Raw genomic sequence first — 18,363 nt, 5'->3', positions numbered from 1 at the left:
AGATATGCTCAGTCAGAACCAGCTCTCTCACACACACACACAAATAATTAAATAATAAGAGTACCATGACGGATTGAGATGAATGGCGGGCCAAATGAGCTGACAACAAGCAGCCCCGAGCAATGTTTTACTATTCAATTAGTCTTTAAGAGGGCTTTGGGGAGAATGGCTTCTTTTTATCCGTTCTGATGAAATAGGAGTGTTACCCATAGTGCTCTCATTAGGGGGTGTGATGGGGAACACTCACTCATTCATCATCATCTGCTCCCTGCCCAGGTGGGCTTCACACTGAAAGAGAGAGAGACTTTGCCAAACACATATTTCTAAGTATTTAGACACTTATGTGTATTATGACAAATGTGTCATATGCAACAACAGTACATATATGAATGCAGAAGCTAGACTGCTCAAAAATGACATTACTGAACTTGCAGAGCACGTTACAGATCTTATTAACTGAATACATATGTTAGTAATCCTGAATACGTAGGTTAGTAATCTAACTTCAGTTAAACTCTTGGCTGCCTAGTTGAACCAGCATACATTGGTCAGTTTGTCACTGCTCACTTCTCCCACCCACTGGAAATTTTAGGCCAATGAAAAGTCAGCAGTACAGATGGAAGGCATGTTAGCGGTGAGTAATGGAATCGGAGATTGAGAGACAATTTTGTTGGAAAACTATTAATATTATTACTATTAATATTTCTTTTATTTATATATATATATATATATATATATATATATATATATATATATATATATATTGTGTGTGTGTGTGTGTGTGTTATAGATCTGATTTGAGAATTTGAGGTATAGCAGAGTTACTCTGGAATCTTCATCCTTTGAGTGGAACTATGCCTTAAATCGTAGCAGCACTGCAGACAACGGCCCCTGGCATGAAAAATAAGCCCCCAGTCACAGTGCATTCACAGTCCTAACCCACAACAGCGCCTCTCCTCTTCTCCCAAAACCCTGCGTGTTTATGCCTTGTGTCACCGGCATTCTCAGCACAAAGCAGGGCGGGCCCCCCATCCCCGCATCCCTCATAAAAATGGACGGACCCTAGAGATGGCCTGGTTCCCAGTCAGCATGCAGCCGAGACGCATGTTAATGCGACACGCTGTGGTTGGGTTACGTTTTAACCAAGGGACTCATAAACAGCTCTGGAGCCTGATAAGGCTACCTGTCGCTCGGGGCTGGTGGGGGTTTTTCCCCACTGCTAAGTGGAGCGGTTGGAAAAGTCAACAGAAAGAGGTCTAACCAAACTCCCCAACAGGAAGAGTGAGAGGGAATGAGAAAGAGAGGGGGGGGCATTTGCTTCTGCCAACAACACATTCGCTCACCTTTTTAGGAATCATATGTATACATTACTACACATACACACACACATATATCACTTCATTTGTAGAAAAGAAAAAGATCATTTTATTTTATTTTTTTAATTATGCCAAGATGATGATGTATGCCCCTCTAATAAGACAAGAATACAGTATGAAAGGATGGCGTGAGCTAGATAAATGACTCCCATTACTTAACCAATCAGAGAGAAGCCCTCTATATGTTCTAATTTGAATGATAATAAAATGCAGAATCGCTTTGTCCTCACAGGCCACTGTCTCCATGATAAGCAGCTAGGCAAGGTAACCTTGTGTTGCAGCAATGCCTGTCTTATGACTGCCTCTTCACTTGAAAAGAGCCTCCAACTTAAAGGTACTGGAAAGAAACTACGGGACACTGCAAAACACTTAATTCAATAATGCAGGACTTGACAAAACCTCTGTAAACACCCCGCAACTTGCAGAAATACAGTTGTGAGCGGCACCGTTTTCCCCTTTTTTGTTCAGCTAGGTAACACGGCAGTCTGTAATTGACCTTTGTGAACTTTGACCTTTCTGCATGGATCCCTCCCTTGTTATGTAAATGGACCCACCGGGTCAGTGTCATGCTTTAATTCCTTAATGCATAAATCAAGCATCCCAACAGAAACACGGGTCATGAAAGATAGCAAACAAGGATTCGGTGTCGTATGGGTCCCACGAGTTTGGATCTTGAACAGTGAAACTATCTTCAAAGGCAATTTATTTTCTCCTGGTGCGTACGGCGCTGCTGCATCCAATGCGACGCAGAGTCGTTATGCTTCCTTTACGTCCCAAATGAATTGCTTATTTTTAGTGTGCTCTTTGGAGGAGAAGGATAGGGTGGCCATGAAAACATTAATAATAAATCGCGTCGTCCTCATCTTGGAACACAATTGAAAAGCAATGAAATGTGATAAACTGTTTCATCCGGGTTGCCAGATATTTGTAGCAGTCACTTTTGAGATGACAGCTCTCTACTATATAAGTAACCAATGGCTCAGTAGACTGCGTCTCTGCAATCCATATAGCTGGGAAGTCGATATGCTGCTGTAATTCAGTAACGCAGCCACAGGAGGCTTGTCTCAGGTGCAGCGACGGGTATGACACTGTCAAGACCGGAAACACAGCAGTGTTTTCTCTTCACTTCTGACTAGACAGACATTTTTGTTTTAAATCTCTTCCGTCTCTGAGACCTTTAATGCATGCCTGCCTGTAATAATTCTTTTCACCAAGACTCCAACAAACACTTCTTTTCCCAGTTCACCTTAATTAACTCAGCAGCTTGAAATATGTTGATTTTTTTCCCTAGTACATACTGTTTCCAAACCAAAGGAATGGACTAAAAATAATTCTTAATTAAAGAATAATTTATTTGGATTGGTATCAGAGAAGTATATTTTGTTCTGATGTAGCATAGCAATTAAACTGAACGCACACAGCAGCAATGGCAAAGTCATTTAAACTGAGTGCTTTTTTTTTTTAAACGTTTTTCCAAACTGTCACTGCTTGAGGGTATGTGACAAAATATTTGAGTCTGTGTGGATAGATTGTTATTAAGGAAAGTTGTTCTTAGCTATCCTATTAGATTTTTTTTTATTGCAGTACTACATATAATCTGTGTTTTGCAAATATAGTCAGTTTATGCAACACAAGGCCATGTGATGTTAAAATAGTCCTGCTAGTTGTGTAACATGGAAGGCAGTGGTGTCCTTTGGCAGATGAAAAGCTTTTTTTCTGCCTGTCACGAAAAGTGACTTAAAAAAAACAACTGTAGTGCATTAGCTCCATGTGCAGTGGCGAGGAGGATTATTAGACTACATTAGCACATGTGAGATTACATTAAACTTGTGGCAATACTGGTATGCAACAAGACCCAGAAAAACATAATCAAACAGTGACATGCTACAAAGAATTCACTTGATCATTCTCCGCTAAGATGCATGTAGTGAAGGCTTAGGGAAGCAGCCAATCTAGGGTCTCCATCCAGGGTCTCACGCAGTGGGCACGCACCCTGCACAGCAGACAGCAGAGCCAGCTTCCTTTACCTTCCTGAGAGAGTCTCCAGCACAATGCAGTTTGCGAAGCCTTGTCTATCTTTTGTTCCTGCTTTGCACGCTTTCAAGATCAGGAGGCGCCATTGGGCACTTTGGGCCCCCTGAAAAGATATCACATGGGGCCCCATGTGATATCTAATTTTCTAATCATTTTTAGGGCCTCTGTGAGTAATGTCCTAACTCCCCACCCCACCCCCCAACCTCCAAACAATGCCCCAATGGTACTCAGCCATCAAAAAATGGCAGCTTTTTACTCAGAAAGAGTGTGTCTGCGTGTGTGTGTGGTAAAGACAGACTGTTGATTCTATGAGCTGATCTCTCTCAGCTAACCAGCCACCTTGCTTCTGCCGTTTCTCTGTCTCCAGCCGGGGCCGCATCGCATCCACATACGCGCCGCGTCGCTGCAGGGCCTGGTTTTGTGTCACGGCCAGACAGAACTTCAACGCATCACCGCTCCTCTGTGATCCGCATGTGCTCTCCACCGTCGCCTGAAAAAGGGTAGCATGACGCATCACTCTTCTCGACGGAAAATTTACAAATTAGCGGGTTGACAAATTGCTCGATTCTCAGACTTATATTTTAAACATTGTTTTACATCTCTTCAGACTTGTTCAAAAATGCTTGCTTCACACTGCATTCTTCCCCATTCATCTGAATGAATGGCATTTAAAAAGCTGAAGATAGACTGGCCCGCTTCAAGACTGATTTGTCACTCTCCAAAGGAAAAAAGGGGAGATACATTTACAGCCAACAATGGTTCCTTTTGAGCACATCAAAGCATCATTCCCCTCAGGATATAATAGTGTGTTGCACCTGTTTCAATCTCAAAATTGCTGCTCTGTGCTGTTCTGATGTTTTCAAAAGCCTGCCTATCTGAGTCACAGTCTTCATACTACTTTCTCCCTCAAGCCTTCTAGTCACTCATTGGTTCTCTCTTTATCTCTCTCCCTTTCTCTCTCTCTCTCACACACACACACACACACACACACACACACACACACACACACACACACACACACACAGTCATTGTCTCTCTTCCTTCTCTCTGTTTCTTTCTCTCTCTCATGCACATATCCACAAAGAACTGTGAAGCATGATGCTATAGCTGCTATATCATTAAGATGATAAAAGAAAAAAACAAGAAAAAAGAACTTTAAAGTTACAGAAACCGAGTTGGTTCACTTGAGAAGGGGGTTAGGAAATTAATTGCAAGCTAGTGCCGTCTCTGTGTTTGTGGTCCGTGCAATTTGTTTATAGCCGAATAACCTTTACTGTTACCCTAGTTAAATTCAGCTCACACAAACACTGCAGCAATTAGTGAAGTATCTTTGCTAAGGCAGGAATTGATCCACAGCACACATAGAGCCACAGACGTAACCACAGCAGAACTCACAGAGCTCCAGACATAACCCCAGCAGAACTCACATCACACACAGAGCCACAGACGTAACCCCAGCAGAACTCACAGCACACACAGTGCGAGAGACGTAACCCCAGCAGAACACACAGAGCTACAGATGTAACCCCAGCAGAACACACAGCACACATAGAGCTGCGAACATGACCTCAGCAGAACACACAGCACACATAGAGCCACAGACGTAACCCCAGCAGAACTCACAGCACACACAGTGCCAGAGACGTAACCCCAGCAGAACACACAGAGCTACAGATGTAACCCCAGCAGAACACACAGCACACATAGAGCTGCGAACATGACCTCAGCAGAACACACAGCACACATAGAGCCACAGACGTAACCCCAGCAGAACTCACAGCACACACAGAGCCACAGACGTAACCCCAGCAGAACTCACAGAGCCACAGATATAACCCCAGCAGAACTCACAGCACACACAGAGCCACAGACGTAACCCCAGCAGAACTCACAGCACACATAGAGCCACAGACGTAACCCCAGCAGAACTCACAGTACACACAGAGCCACAGACATAACCCCAGCAGAACTCACAGTACACACAGAGCCACAGACATAACCCCAGCAGAACACACAGAGCCACAGACATAACCCCAGCAGAACACACAGAGCCACAGACGTAAGCCCAGCAGAACTCACAGAGCCACAGACGTAACCCCAGCAGATCACACACCAACTGGCCTGGGCCCATTTTCTTGTTGCTGGCAAAAGAGCTGAAGCAAAAAACAGTCTGACAGTGCAATGAAAGGGATGCTGATTTAAAAAAAAAAAAAAAAAAAAAAAAAAAAAGCAACAGAGTGAAGATCAAGGATACATAAACGTAGCTGCCAAGCTGAAAACTGTTAGACAGCAAGTAACAGTCAAGTGAATACAATATTTCAGCCATGAGGATTCTGGCCATGACAGTCATGAATGAATGAATATCAGACCCCACTCTTCGCAAGACCACTAATATGAACTCAGCATTTCTAAAAGCTGGAAATGTAGAAATTGTTTTTTTCACCATGGTTATTTTGTTTCTGTTATGAGGTGATGTACCAAAGGCGTCCAAACCTGATCTTTGACCTGATGCCTTCCTGCAGCATGTAGTTCAAACCCCAGTCAACTAAACAGCATGGAAATGATGGTTTCTAAGAGCATCTGACCATGAGATGCAGAGGGGTTTGATTTACAGCAGTAAAAATGCTGTAACATAATAATAAATATAATGAACCTTTCTCAGAGTATGTGATTTTCACTGTTAATAGCATGTTTTCTCAAAACAATTATTTTCATAATTATGATAAAACAATTCTCTGTTGGCATCCACAATTTGGACCTAGCTTCAACTACTACAAGTAAATTCTTCTAAACAATTATATTAGTTTATTATAGGGTTTTCTCTTTGATGCAGTTTTTCTAAGTCTTTAATTATTGTTACTTTATAGTGTTAAAATATGTAGATGTATTTTTTATTATTATTTGTGATGTTTCTAGAGGCTACGATCCTATACAATTCCACTTTTAAAGGAGTTCAAAAAGGAGTTTTAAAATAACAGAGAAAGTAGGAGGTGAGAAAGGAAGGAGAGAATTAAAGACTATCTCTAGTCAGATTAAATCATTGGAGGTGATTATGTTAATTTCTCTACACTACAAAAGGGTCATAAATAAAAGCAAGGCATTCATTAGGCCTGGAGCGATGTAATGTATGGATGCCGAAGGTAATGTGAAGTTTAGTTAGCATGCTATCAGTATGATACATTATCTCTGGGTGAGCAGCGCTGGGTGCTATATTTAAAATGTGTCAGAGGTAATGGGAAGTCCCGTCCCGCATTCGCGCTATCACGACTTGCATTGAGTCGAGCTCCATCAAAGGAGCAGTGCAGTGTGAAAAAGGGAACCGCTCGCCATCCAGGTCCCACCGTGAGACATCTCACATTGCATTTTCTATCAAATAGCATCTCGTGTATGTGTGCAGTGTGTCTACGAGGCACTAAATCAGTGTTTGCGAAGCCTTGTACATGGCCGGGGTGAAGGGATGGGAGATGGGGGGGGGGCCTAAAATAAACTGAATCGCAGATAGAAAATAGCATTCAAATGCGGCATTTTCACACCCAGATGCCCTCGTGCCATACCAGAATCATTTTGCTGTGAAAAAATCCACACCGCCACAATCTAGACCATATACGACATCCTTGACATGGACAACAGACACTTTAACATAATCTGAGGATGAGGACAGAGTTCAGTTCAGCCTGCCCTGTGTGTGTGTGTGTGTATGTAAGAAGGGGCCAAATGCAGTAAGATCAAGCCTGCGAGAGTAGGACCCTGATCCCCCCCACCCGCCTCATAGAGGAAGGAGGCTGGTGACCTGAACAATATGGCGTTTGAGGGACAGGGCCCCAGCACTCCCAGCAGGTAGCAGTCCTGTCAGCAGGAACCTGACCTCCAGCGCTTTTCCATTGGTCTGGCATGTTTCCATGCCATGACCCCCTTCTCCCGCCTCACACCCCTTGTGCTAATAGCATTCCGCTGGGGAGGGACTGTCCTCACAGGAAGCTCGCAGAGCCCGGAGGCAAAACATGCATACATGGGTGGCAGAAGATTTATAAACAAAGTCCAGTAATATAATATTTGCCTTTTGAATTATTGAAGAGGACTTTTATGAGTTTCTCTCACCCTCTTTCTAGCCAATTCCGCACGGGAAGCCATTCCGAGTTTACCAAGTTGTCGCCTATGTAAATAATCCAAATATACCAACACATGACTGGTATTTAAATAAAGTACTCAGACACTGACGAACGCCCTCCATTGTGTGTGTTTGAAAATATTTTTGACTTTTCATTCCAAATACCCAATCAAGAATTTGAGGAAACAGGAAGTTAGATATGACAACAATAACAACAAGTATTACAGCGAGACCTCCCCGAGACCTCCCCAGAACACAGCAGTATTCAGGCTCATTCCTGTAGTAGCCATAGTTCTGGGTGATTCCACACTAAATCTGCTGAATTCAGAGTCCTTCCTGAGGGTGGAAGGACTGAAAAACAGTTTCAAAACAGTTTTGAAAATGGGCAGAATTCGCTTACACATTGCACTTTAAGATCTGGGCCGCAGGGTACATGTGAAACACAACCATAGTCATCCAACTTAAGAAGTCCCATAACAACTGGAGAGAAGATGTAAACATCACCTGTACCTGACTGACAAAGAGGATTCTTTCCTGTTTTTTTTGTTTTTTGTTTTTTGTTTTATTTTTCAAATCACATTTGCAAGGCTGAATTGTGAACACTACTGCCACCAGCTGGTCTGGAGGATAGATATGCAACTTACAAATGACCTTCTCCCAGTTCTTTGAGTCATCTGATGGTATTTGATGGCATTTATCTTTGGGATTGCACTAAATTCTGACATTTTGACATCAGATAAGTAGCTAGCAACAACAGACCTTGGGCTTCATTCAAACTTCGAGGTGTAAAAAAATTCAGGCTGGGGTGTTTTGACAAGCTTGATTTGTGATCAGTCTGGAACCGAAGATCAATATGGAACTGAAAGAAATACGTTTGTTTAGACTTCAATAATCAAAGGATTACATGGATGCTATCTGTGTAGATGCTGTGCTTGTATTTACAAAAGAATATTGCAGGAAATGGCAGTGGCCTCAAATGCCTGTCAGTTCTGATATGCCCTTTCAGCACTGCCTTCTCCAAACAAGAGTTATTACGAGTTGTTTTGTTTATGTTCAGCTTCTTACTTGTAGACTTGCAAACTCAGAGGCTTATGGGCTTACAAGGGCTGCCGGAGCCCAATTTACTTACCAACTTTTCCTCCCTAATCCACAGAGTACGAAGCAGGAGCAGCACATGGCGCTCTGTAAAGAAGTGTGGGGAGGAAAGGAGGACCGACGTCATGGCGATGGAGCTTCTGTGTCTCCAAACGCAGCGTCTGCATCTACTGAGCACCTGTGCCGCGTCTGAGGGGCGCTTGCGGGCCCGAACGCCAAGTGTCACTGGACTCAGCGAGGTCATCCTCCGCTGAGGGAGCACTCACAGCGGCCAACATGACAACAGGAGACCGGTGACATGTTGTAGGGCTTGGTCACGGTCTCACGCACATACACACACGCACACACACACACCCATGTATACAAGGAGTGGCTGGAAGATAAAACAAAATGAGGAGGACGGGTTGAAGAAATAAAAGTAGTAAGAGAGTGTGTGTGGCAGAGAGAGAGAGAGTGTGTGAGAGGACGAAAGACAGTATATGGAGAGAATATAAGCTGATAAACCCTCTGAGTCGTCCCTTAAATAAATCCTCAGAAGGCCAGGGATCCAAGAGCTACGAACAGTGCTACAGAGCACTGCATAGACGAACAGTCCCTGATGGCTAATAAATCTCAGCAATAGAAGGCCGGGTTTCTCCGGGCTCTGGTCAATCCGGACCCGTCCTGCTATTGGTATCGTCCCCCGTGAGCGTGAATGTTCCTTCCCCAGCTTCCCCGGGGGAGACAAGACGACAGGCTGGCCCGGGGGCCAGTGGCGGGATGCAGTTACACACCACATATCTTATTCATGTGGTGAGGGCCCCTCTGAGACTTGAGGTCATCCAGAAACATCTATTTGCTACCGGTGTTTTTTCGGTTGGTTTTTAAAAAATTTTTTATTGCCTCTCACAGGAGGGACATAGCTGGCTGGACAAACGGGACAGATCCGAGACAGGTGAGCGCAGGCCTGTGTCAGGCTGGAGTCATGCGGGTAAATCCCGCTGAAATCGAAATGGTTCCTGAGCCTATTTATAGCTTAACAAGCAACACAAGCTCCTGTAAATATGCTACATGTCCAAAAATGCTAAACAAGATTTGCAGATTATTCATCACTTCCCCCCTCCCCCCCTTTCCTGCAGCTGCACACAAACCCGGAGCTGGAAATCTGGTGATGCCTCACAGGGGTATGTACACAAGCAGGGACTGAGTCACGGCCGGCATACAATAAGCACAGCCAGCCCTGGGTCACATCACTGCCCTGCCGCACTCCCATGTCCACATGCAGTATCAACGGCGGCGTACTGACTGCGTTTTTTCCCAACGCGAGGCCCCCGGGAGCTGTGCAGAGTCAAGGCCAGGCACGGAGATTTGCAGGGCTGTCTATTGTCTTCTGTTTTTTGCTGGTGAGTGGGGATGGGGGCGTAGTGTGTGTGTGGTGGTGGTGGGGGTAGGCCGCACAGTGCGATTGCAAGGGCAACAGCTGCCTCATCTTCCCTCCTCTCACCCTACCACCCACCCTCCTTCCCTTCTTTCGCCAGTGTTGAGGACCGCATCAGTTATATGGAGAAGGAGCTGTCAGCTGAGATTTGACAGCCAAGAATGAAATGAGTTGAAAAATCAAAGTCACATTCGATTTGGGGCGAGTGGGGTGCTGGGGATTGGCCCCGTCTCGCCCGGGCCGTGTCATCGCCTGAGCGGTCCTCACAGGCTCACCCGCGCCCCCCACCCTGACTCCAGCCCGCCCCCCGCCATGGTCTAGATTTCCACTCCTGTCTGGCCCCGGTGTCGGCAAGCCACAAATAATTCACAACTAATCTTGACTGTGGCAAATCACATCTGAAGCGCAATTTCACCACGCGTAATCGGTGGCCATCATTGAATTCCCACCATCAGAAGTGATAGCCCCACCAGCAACACTCTCCATAGACTCTCCGGCTCACCGGCCGAGATGAAATTTCACAGGGAAGCATTCGCTTTCAGGGTCACTCAGTGTTTACTTACCGAACGCATGCTCCAGCGTGACAATGTCCACACCAACAACCACTCTTGTTCGTGAGCGGTACCATAAGGCTAATCTAGTCAGGAGCTTTGGCTCCAGACACCTGTTTCTAAAGACACCAAAAGCAGTATGTGGTAAATGAGCAGGATGGATGAGCCCTGTCTCCAGCTGTCTGTTAGTTTTCATCAGTCCTGTGATGCGGAGGGAGCTGTAGGTGTATCGGTTGCGTTTGTCCACGTCCGTGTCTGCTCCCGTGAGCCACGCTCTGAATGGACTGGCTCACACGGACAGCCATCCGTTTCCAAATCCCATCCGTCATTTGTATCCATCAGAATTCCCCCTCTTGTCAAACAGATGGACAACCTTCCTCTTAACCGACTCACCATGATTTGGATTAGTTTTTTTCCGACATCTTTGTTCTCAAAATAGTTTTCTGAACCCTTACAAAGGAGAGACGAGGAGTGTTCCTGCCGGCCTACCACACTCTGGAACTCCCTTCACACTGTGGAGCAGGGCTCATGCCAACCTGCAGGGGGCACCGGAGAGCACATGGCTGGAACCAGCTTTACACAGCCTGTGTACGGTATCGATCGGCTACGCTTGATACTGGTTAAGAATCACTGAAGACAGAGTGCTTGTATTGACTGCTGCAGTATTGATGTGTGGGAGGTTATATATATATATATATATATATATATATATATATATATATATATATATATATATATATATATATATATATATAAAAAGAAGCAATCGCATGTAATAAGTCTTTTACCTCCCATTGCATTCCAATGCCGCTTCAAAATCCCCACAATCCATTCATTTTTTTCTTCTACAGCTGTGTGTGTTTTGACGTTGACGCATTCGTTTCTTGTTTACCCCGACCCAGGCAATCGGAAATCGGACGTCCGAGAACGCAAAGGTGTGATATTTTCCGTCAGAGGCCGTCAACATTAAAGCACGCTCGGCAATGATTAATCGCGCGGGTGCTCGTCAATCGATAAGCGCCTTCCCACAAAGGAGAAAAAAAGTTGGAGATTTCATTAACCCGATTGGCTTGATTCAACTGTAGCTGGTGAGTTATGACACGGAGGTTAGAGAAGGCAAGTGCATTTCTCAGCTCTACATGTGCAAATTTTCCTAAGCTTGTCCTTGTCTTAATGTTTGCTCTGGGGCCAGTGGAGGAGGATTTATTACACAATAAACAGATAATGTTTCCAACACCCCATTCCTAACTGTCCTACACTCCAGTGATATCATCTGCTTTCCTTTTGGTTTGAACACATTTCCAGTTCCCCCTTCTTTTTTTTTTTTTACACAATATTTCGTGATTAATATCAGTTTATCTTTGCCAGGCCCCTCGGCCTGCTAGCATCTTTGAAATGCTTTATGCTTTATTCATGTGTCATTTAAATCTGTATCCAAGCAATATATTTATTTTTTATATGTATTTCTTTAAAACAAGACCATTTTTTAAGGTTGAGTTTTTAAAGAAAATGGTGTTAGCCTAGTAAATCTCGCAAAACCTTTTTTTCTTCATATGGAGTGCTGCAGTGCAGTAGTTGCACTACTACAAGTGATTTTTTTTGCCCACCAACTTTTAAGCTTCTCGTATTTGCCTCTTCATTTCTCACCCCTCAGCTTGGCCTGGGATCCTGACTGCCTCCCACGATGGCCCTGTGCTCTGAGTACCCTGATCAGCACTGAGGCTCATGAGCAGATCATGGTTTCCTCTTCATCGAAGTGGGCCCAGGGAAGGGTTGGGTGTGATGGGCGGGGTCTCCGTTTCAGGCCAGTGTCTCTCATTGGCCTTCAGGACGCGTCTCCAGGAAAACCTGCCCCCTGCCGCCGAGCACCATGCCTCGGCTATGCTCTCGTTAGCACAAATCACGATGCCCAATGTCCCAATGTCCTTTCTGCCATTTAAAACTTAGAGGGTTAGAAAGGAGGTCCAGAGCTATGCTTTCCAGGAGAAATATGTAATATTATGATATTTATAAGTAATATTTTTGCACCATCTTGCGATCACTATTTAAGACATTTATCAACATTTATTTTGGATGAAGTGTTGGTTATTAACAAATTACATTAACTTATAGTATGGACAGTTGAGCACATAAACCTAACAGCATGGTGTCTATTCAAACGGAATATTTATGGATAGATTCAATAGAAACAGGATAATGTTGTAGTGGTTTTTGAAACATCCGAAAACAGTGAAGGTCATGTAAATGTTAATCTCATAACTTTTGTTCTCTCTCAAATACACACATCCCCTTTACCGAGGATACCTGGGATGGGCTGGCTGCTGCTGGCCATCATGTGTACTGGTGCAGGAGAGGCGTGTTTTATTCCCCCTATCGGAATAAAGAAACTAGTGAAAGAGCAGTGGCTAAACAGAACAGATAACATTGGCGGTAAAAGTATGGGCGCTGAGACGGAGGAGAGAAACAAAGGCGATAAACCGCGTGTGTGTGTGTGTGTGTGTGCGTGTGAGAGAGAGAGAGAGAGAGAGAGAGAGAGTGTGTGTGTGAGAGAGAGAGAGAGAGAGAGAGAGTGAGTGAGTGAGTGAGTGAGTGTGAGTGAGAGAGAGAGAGAGAGAGAGTGTGAGTGTGAGTGGACTTGTTCCTTGAGCGGGGTGCCTGTTGCACCGTGACAGCTATCAAGAGAAAATGACCTAACTTGAAACATGAAAATGCGTTGCTTACATTATATTAATATGATACATTAGTCAATTTTTCATTAGTTTAAACTACTACTTCACAATTGTCTGTTTCAGAAATGGTTTAAATAAACTTCGTTCAACAACCTGTCTATCAGACACCGAATGAACAATGACAACGACCGTTTCAGTAGCTTAGCTTAGCTCGCTAACTTTATATATCGTGTTAAGAAAAATACAAGCCAGGTGTTAGTCAGGTGTCAGATATAGCTTCAAAAAATATCCAACTTAGTTACCTGTTGTAGTCTCGTGTCAAATTCAGCAGATTTGTTTGTCAGCCATGTTGTTTGCTGTCCACTGCTGTTTTTTTTGTTTGTTTTTTGTTTTTTGTTTTTTTTTTAAACACAAGTAGTGCTCACTTAACTACATTTGTGTAATTCCCAAACTAATGTTCCACTCAAGGCTTGGGCAAGGCCCCAGTGGAAGGCCCTAGCAGTCGGCCATACAGTATCTGTCAAGACTGATTCTGAGTAGTTACTGTGTGCTACTCAAGAGTAACACACATTTGTGTCTCCTTCAGGTCAGTGCAGTACTCCGCAAAGAAGCTCTACTGGACCAATAACCAGAGCACGGTCTTTATTTCCCATCCTCCGGTTCCCGGTTATTTCACCTGAGGCAAGGTAAAGCACGCATCACCCAATGAGATATTACATTTTACCATATTTGGACATTTCAGTACAGTTTGAGGCAATCATGCACTGGCTTGAAAAGCAGTTTCCAATCACCCGAAAGACCTGGCACTTATGATGTGACATGCAGTGTTATGCAATTGTTCAGTCGTTTTAATTATATGGTTCAGTGTTCGCATGTTTTGAGTCTGAAATCAGCTTCTCTGGGAATGACGGTCATTCTAACATCACTGTGAAACAAACTGTGTTTTATATTTTAAAAATCTGTAAAAAGTCATGTTGCACGTTATGACTAGAAAGTGATCCACGTACTGTAATCATATTGTTTGTGCTCATGCATTTGTGGTTACTATTAAAGAAATCTCTCATGAAAACACGGTTCTGAAAAATAAGTAAACAAAGCCTAGGTTCACGTCTCAAAATGTCAGCATGTTATGAGCAGAAAGACACAATAACAGCTAGGAAGAAATTTCCCTGGCCTATCACGTGTTGTTGGAGACGGTATCGGCATGCTGCTTGTTCCCGCTCTCTTCCCCATGGAGAAGTGGGACTACCCATCCTTACGTGGTCATCTATCTGTCCCCTTCCAGCTGACCGGCTCTCGCTGGTGGAATTGACACCTACGATTTGTTCTCGTTTTGAGCTCACTTCAAGAGACGCGACGCTCTTTAGCGAGACGCTGCCCCGGCTCACGTAGGAGGGAATCGTCTCGTCTCTGACCCGAAGCCCTGGCAGGTCTGGCCGTCGGAGGGCCTGGCATGTGTCTGCAAACCCGAGCTGTCGCCTCTCTTCTCTGGCGGCAGGCGACCAGTCGCTGCTCCCGCGCTACAGACAAAAAACGAGGCAATCGTTCTTAATCTGTCAACGGTTTCATTTCTTGCAATACTTTGGTGAAGTTCTGATTTTGCTGTGTGTGGCTGTTTTGTTTTTAACAGTATTATTAATAAGGTTGAATCAGGGATCATGTATATTGATGCTTTTAGGATAGCGGTCCTCCACTTCACGCTGGAGTCATGTGATCCCAGACCAGGCTCTTACCGAAGTTCTTCTACCTGCTTTTCTCCGGATGTTTCTTCCTGCCCTTTCCTGCACTGTCAGCACTCGTGCTGCCCTAAGGAGACATTCAGTGACCTTGCGTTCACCTTCTGACATCACTGTCAAGCCTTCCTGCCCGTCCAAGCTCAAAAGGAGGCCTCTGCTCCTGAATGCACATTTCCAGTTCGCCACTGCACTGTTTAATCTACTGTTGACAGTAACAGCTTCTGACGTTTCCAAATTCTCATATCAATGCAAACACACACCTAGGGTGGCATTAAATATGTAACAGCCATATTAAAAACAGCCCTCTCAGCTTTGGCATGCATGGCTGGTTAAACTTTTCTGAGTTTGGAGCGGATGTTTTCAATACTATCTCTCTCTCCTCTCTCTCTCTCTCTCTCTCTCTCTCTCTCTCGCTTAACCCCCTCTTCCCCCACTCTCCTCTCTTTCTGTCTTTCTCTCTCCACACTATTTAAATCATCCTGAAACTAACTTCACAATGGGGACACCCTGAAAACAAACAACACAGTCACTCCAGTATCCTTGAATTAGTCAGTGGGAAAGCTTTTTTTCCCTCTCCATTACAGAGTCTATTCATTTTTTATGACATTAATATTAAATATTGGTCTCCACTGAGTTAATTAATCCCCCAAGAAAATAACATGCAGTCCTCACGTGTCAGAGAAGGCTTGCGAGAGAAGGCTTGCAGATTCCACAATTTTACAAAGAGAAGGAAAGTCTTTGTTCTGGGAAAAACAAATAAGACGCAGCGAGGCAGAAACCGGGCAAGGCCAAGGTTAAACAGGAGCCCACACGGCATTATCCGGGGTACAATGACCAGAGTAAGTGTTCACCAGCTTTGGCTGCAGCCTGGGCAAAAACAGGAACTAGGATAATGCTTAGCTGCACTTAACCTTGCACAGGAAAAAAGCAGATAAACAATGAAGAAAAATAAATAAATAAATGAGCTAATTCAGACTAATGGGCTCCATTTCTGTAGTGTAAAGGCTTTCTTTGTAAAGCACAGATTCCACAGGGAGCTTTGGCTCTAATATATATATATATATATATATATATATATATATATATATATAGCCATACACAATTATGCAAACACACAATTGGATTCCAAAATACAGCTCAGCAGACCTCAAAATGCAACCACAGTGGACTAAACAAAAGTGCCGTGTGTGCTGCAGCACTGCAGGCTGGTTGTTACCCTGGCACACCTCTCATCGCTCATCTTACAGAAACTTCCCTCTTTCTGGCCAAGATTTATAGATGGCAGCAGGCTAGAAACTTGGCTCGCTGAATTATTATAAGATTTTCCTTGAAAGGCAGCCTTGAAAAAAGCTTTTCAATTAGATAAGCCAAAATGTCTCTCACTTGTATTCACCATTCGAAGTTCGCTGGCTAGGTTAGCATCGTCATCGACAGCGACGCTTTACTAATGCTGTCGCCCCTCCCGCAGTGCGCCAAGAAGGGCCAGGCCGACCCCGCAGTGAAAATCATAAATTTCATTGGTCAGATTCCTGTTGTTTTGGTAATAGACTTACATTATAAAATCCTTCAAAATATCACCAGAAGGGGCACATAGACACGTACATTGCAGTGAGTCCCCGCCACTGCTAATGAGCAGTTTTGATTAGTACCACTCTCAGATAGAAATAAATATTTTGCTTTATTTATGAATTATATTTACATTATTTACATATCCTGTTTTTTGGAAACCTTGTGTATTACAGTACAATTTTCACTATCTCTATATATGTAACAAAGCCATTTCAAATCATTCCTGGCAGAAAAAAAGCTTCTGAAATGGATACTGTTAACGTCAATCAGCCCCTTATTAATTCCCCAAACGTGGAGCCAAGCCCCTCCACCTCGCTTCCAGAACATTCCGTCTCAGGAGAGGTGTCTCGAATGCAAACAGCGGGCACTATCACGGAGGGAACGACCATTGCCTGCAGTGTGGACACCACGCCGTCCTCGCCCCCGACGACGGAGGACTAAACAAACATCTACGCAGCATGAGCGGAATGGGCCTCCGCCCTCTCGTCTGTAGGTAGCCAATCATCACCCTCACTGGGATAATTTGACCTGCTGCCCCTCCCCCTCCCCACCACCACAGAGTGAGATCGGGGGGCGGAACAACACCGAGCACAAATGAGGAAGCGATGTCCGTGCAAGAAGTCTCCTTCACAAAATCACCTCATACTTCTATATTCTACATATTCTAATTTTTTTAACATTTACATTACTTTGTAGATTTGTTACATTGCACTATGTAGTCTGTACTGTACTGTTGGAACTCTGCAGTCATTAACAGCATTAAGAGTGACGGTAATTTGGCTAATGCCTGGGAAACAGAGCTGCAAGAGCAGAGAGAATAGAAAGAAAGAAGAACAGTACATTTTAACTGAACTGGGTGGCCATTATAAATGTATACTCAATTGAATCTTGCTCAAAACAAGCAAAATGTTTAATCCCTTATTGATTTTCCAGACATAGTAATGATACTAGTATGATACTTTATGAATGAATAATGCAGTTAACTGGGCTAGATTTTCAACTGTCTTGTCTCAAAAAACATGAAATAATAGAGTAATAGATAACAGTTATGGACAAAAACTACTAATCAGTCAGGGAAATTCCACCGTGTTATTACATAGTTATTACACTGTGTTATTACATAGTTAGTATGTTGTGTTATTACAGCATGTTACAAATTTTTACATAGTTATAATACTGTATTATTACATAGTTATTACACTGTTATTACACTGTTATTACATTATGTTGTATTATTACAGCATGTTACATAGTTTTACATAGTTATTACACTATTACACTGTATTATTACATTGTTATTACAGTGTTATTACAGCATGTTGTTACATAGTTATTACACTGTGTTATTACACTGTGTTATTACATATAACTATTTAAAACTAACACTGCTATTACACTGTATTATTACATAGTTTTGCATAGTTATAACATTGTGCTATCACACTGTGCTATTACACTGTATTATTACATAGTTATTACACTGTGCTATTACATTGTGTATTACATAGTTATTACACTGTGTACTACACTGTGATTACACTGTTATTACAAAGTTATTACACTGTTATTACATGTTATCACACTCTGCTATTACATTGTGTATTACATAGTTATGACACTGTTATTACATGTTATCACACATTACATGTTATCACACTCTGCTATCACACTGTTATTGCATGGTTACCACACTGTGCTATTACACTGTGTTATTACATAGTTTTACATAGTTATTACACTGTGCTATTACACTGTATTGTTACATAGTTTTACATAGTTATTACACTATGCTATTACATTACCAAGCC

General features: G+C 43.4%; 1 long non-coding RNA gene across 1 annotated transcript; it reads right to left on the bottom strand.

The window, feature by feature from the left end:
- Positions 1–12,676: 12,676 nt before the first annotated feature.
- Positions 12,677–15,795, bottom strand: LOC145653755 (uncharacterized). Its single transcript, XR_014119948.1, has 4 exons — positions 15,659–15,795; positions 14,594–14,770; positions 13,553–13,926; positions 12,677–12,951 (listed from the first exon to the last, which is right to left on the bottom strand). It is a non-coding gene; the product is annotated as an uncharacterized LOC145653755 (long non-coding RNA).
- Between the last annotated feature and the right edge of the window lie 2,568 nt (positions 15,796–18,363).

Source organism: Electrophorus electricus, chromosome 3 (assembly GCF_041902795.1).
Source record: "Electrophorus electricus isolate QZ-2024a chromosome 3, ASM4190279v1, whole genome shotgun sequence".
Lineage (NCBI taxonomy): Eukaryota > Metazoa > Chordata > Actinopteri > Gymnotiformes > Gymnotidae > Electrophorus > Electrophorus electricus.
The sequence above is the reverse complement of the archived record's forward strand: the minus strand, read 5'-3'. Positions and strand labels throughout refer to the sequence as shown.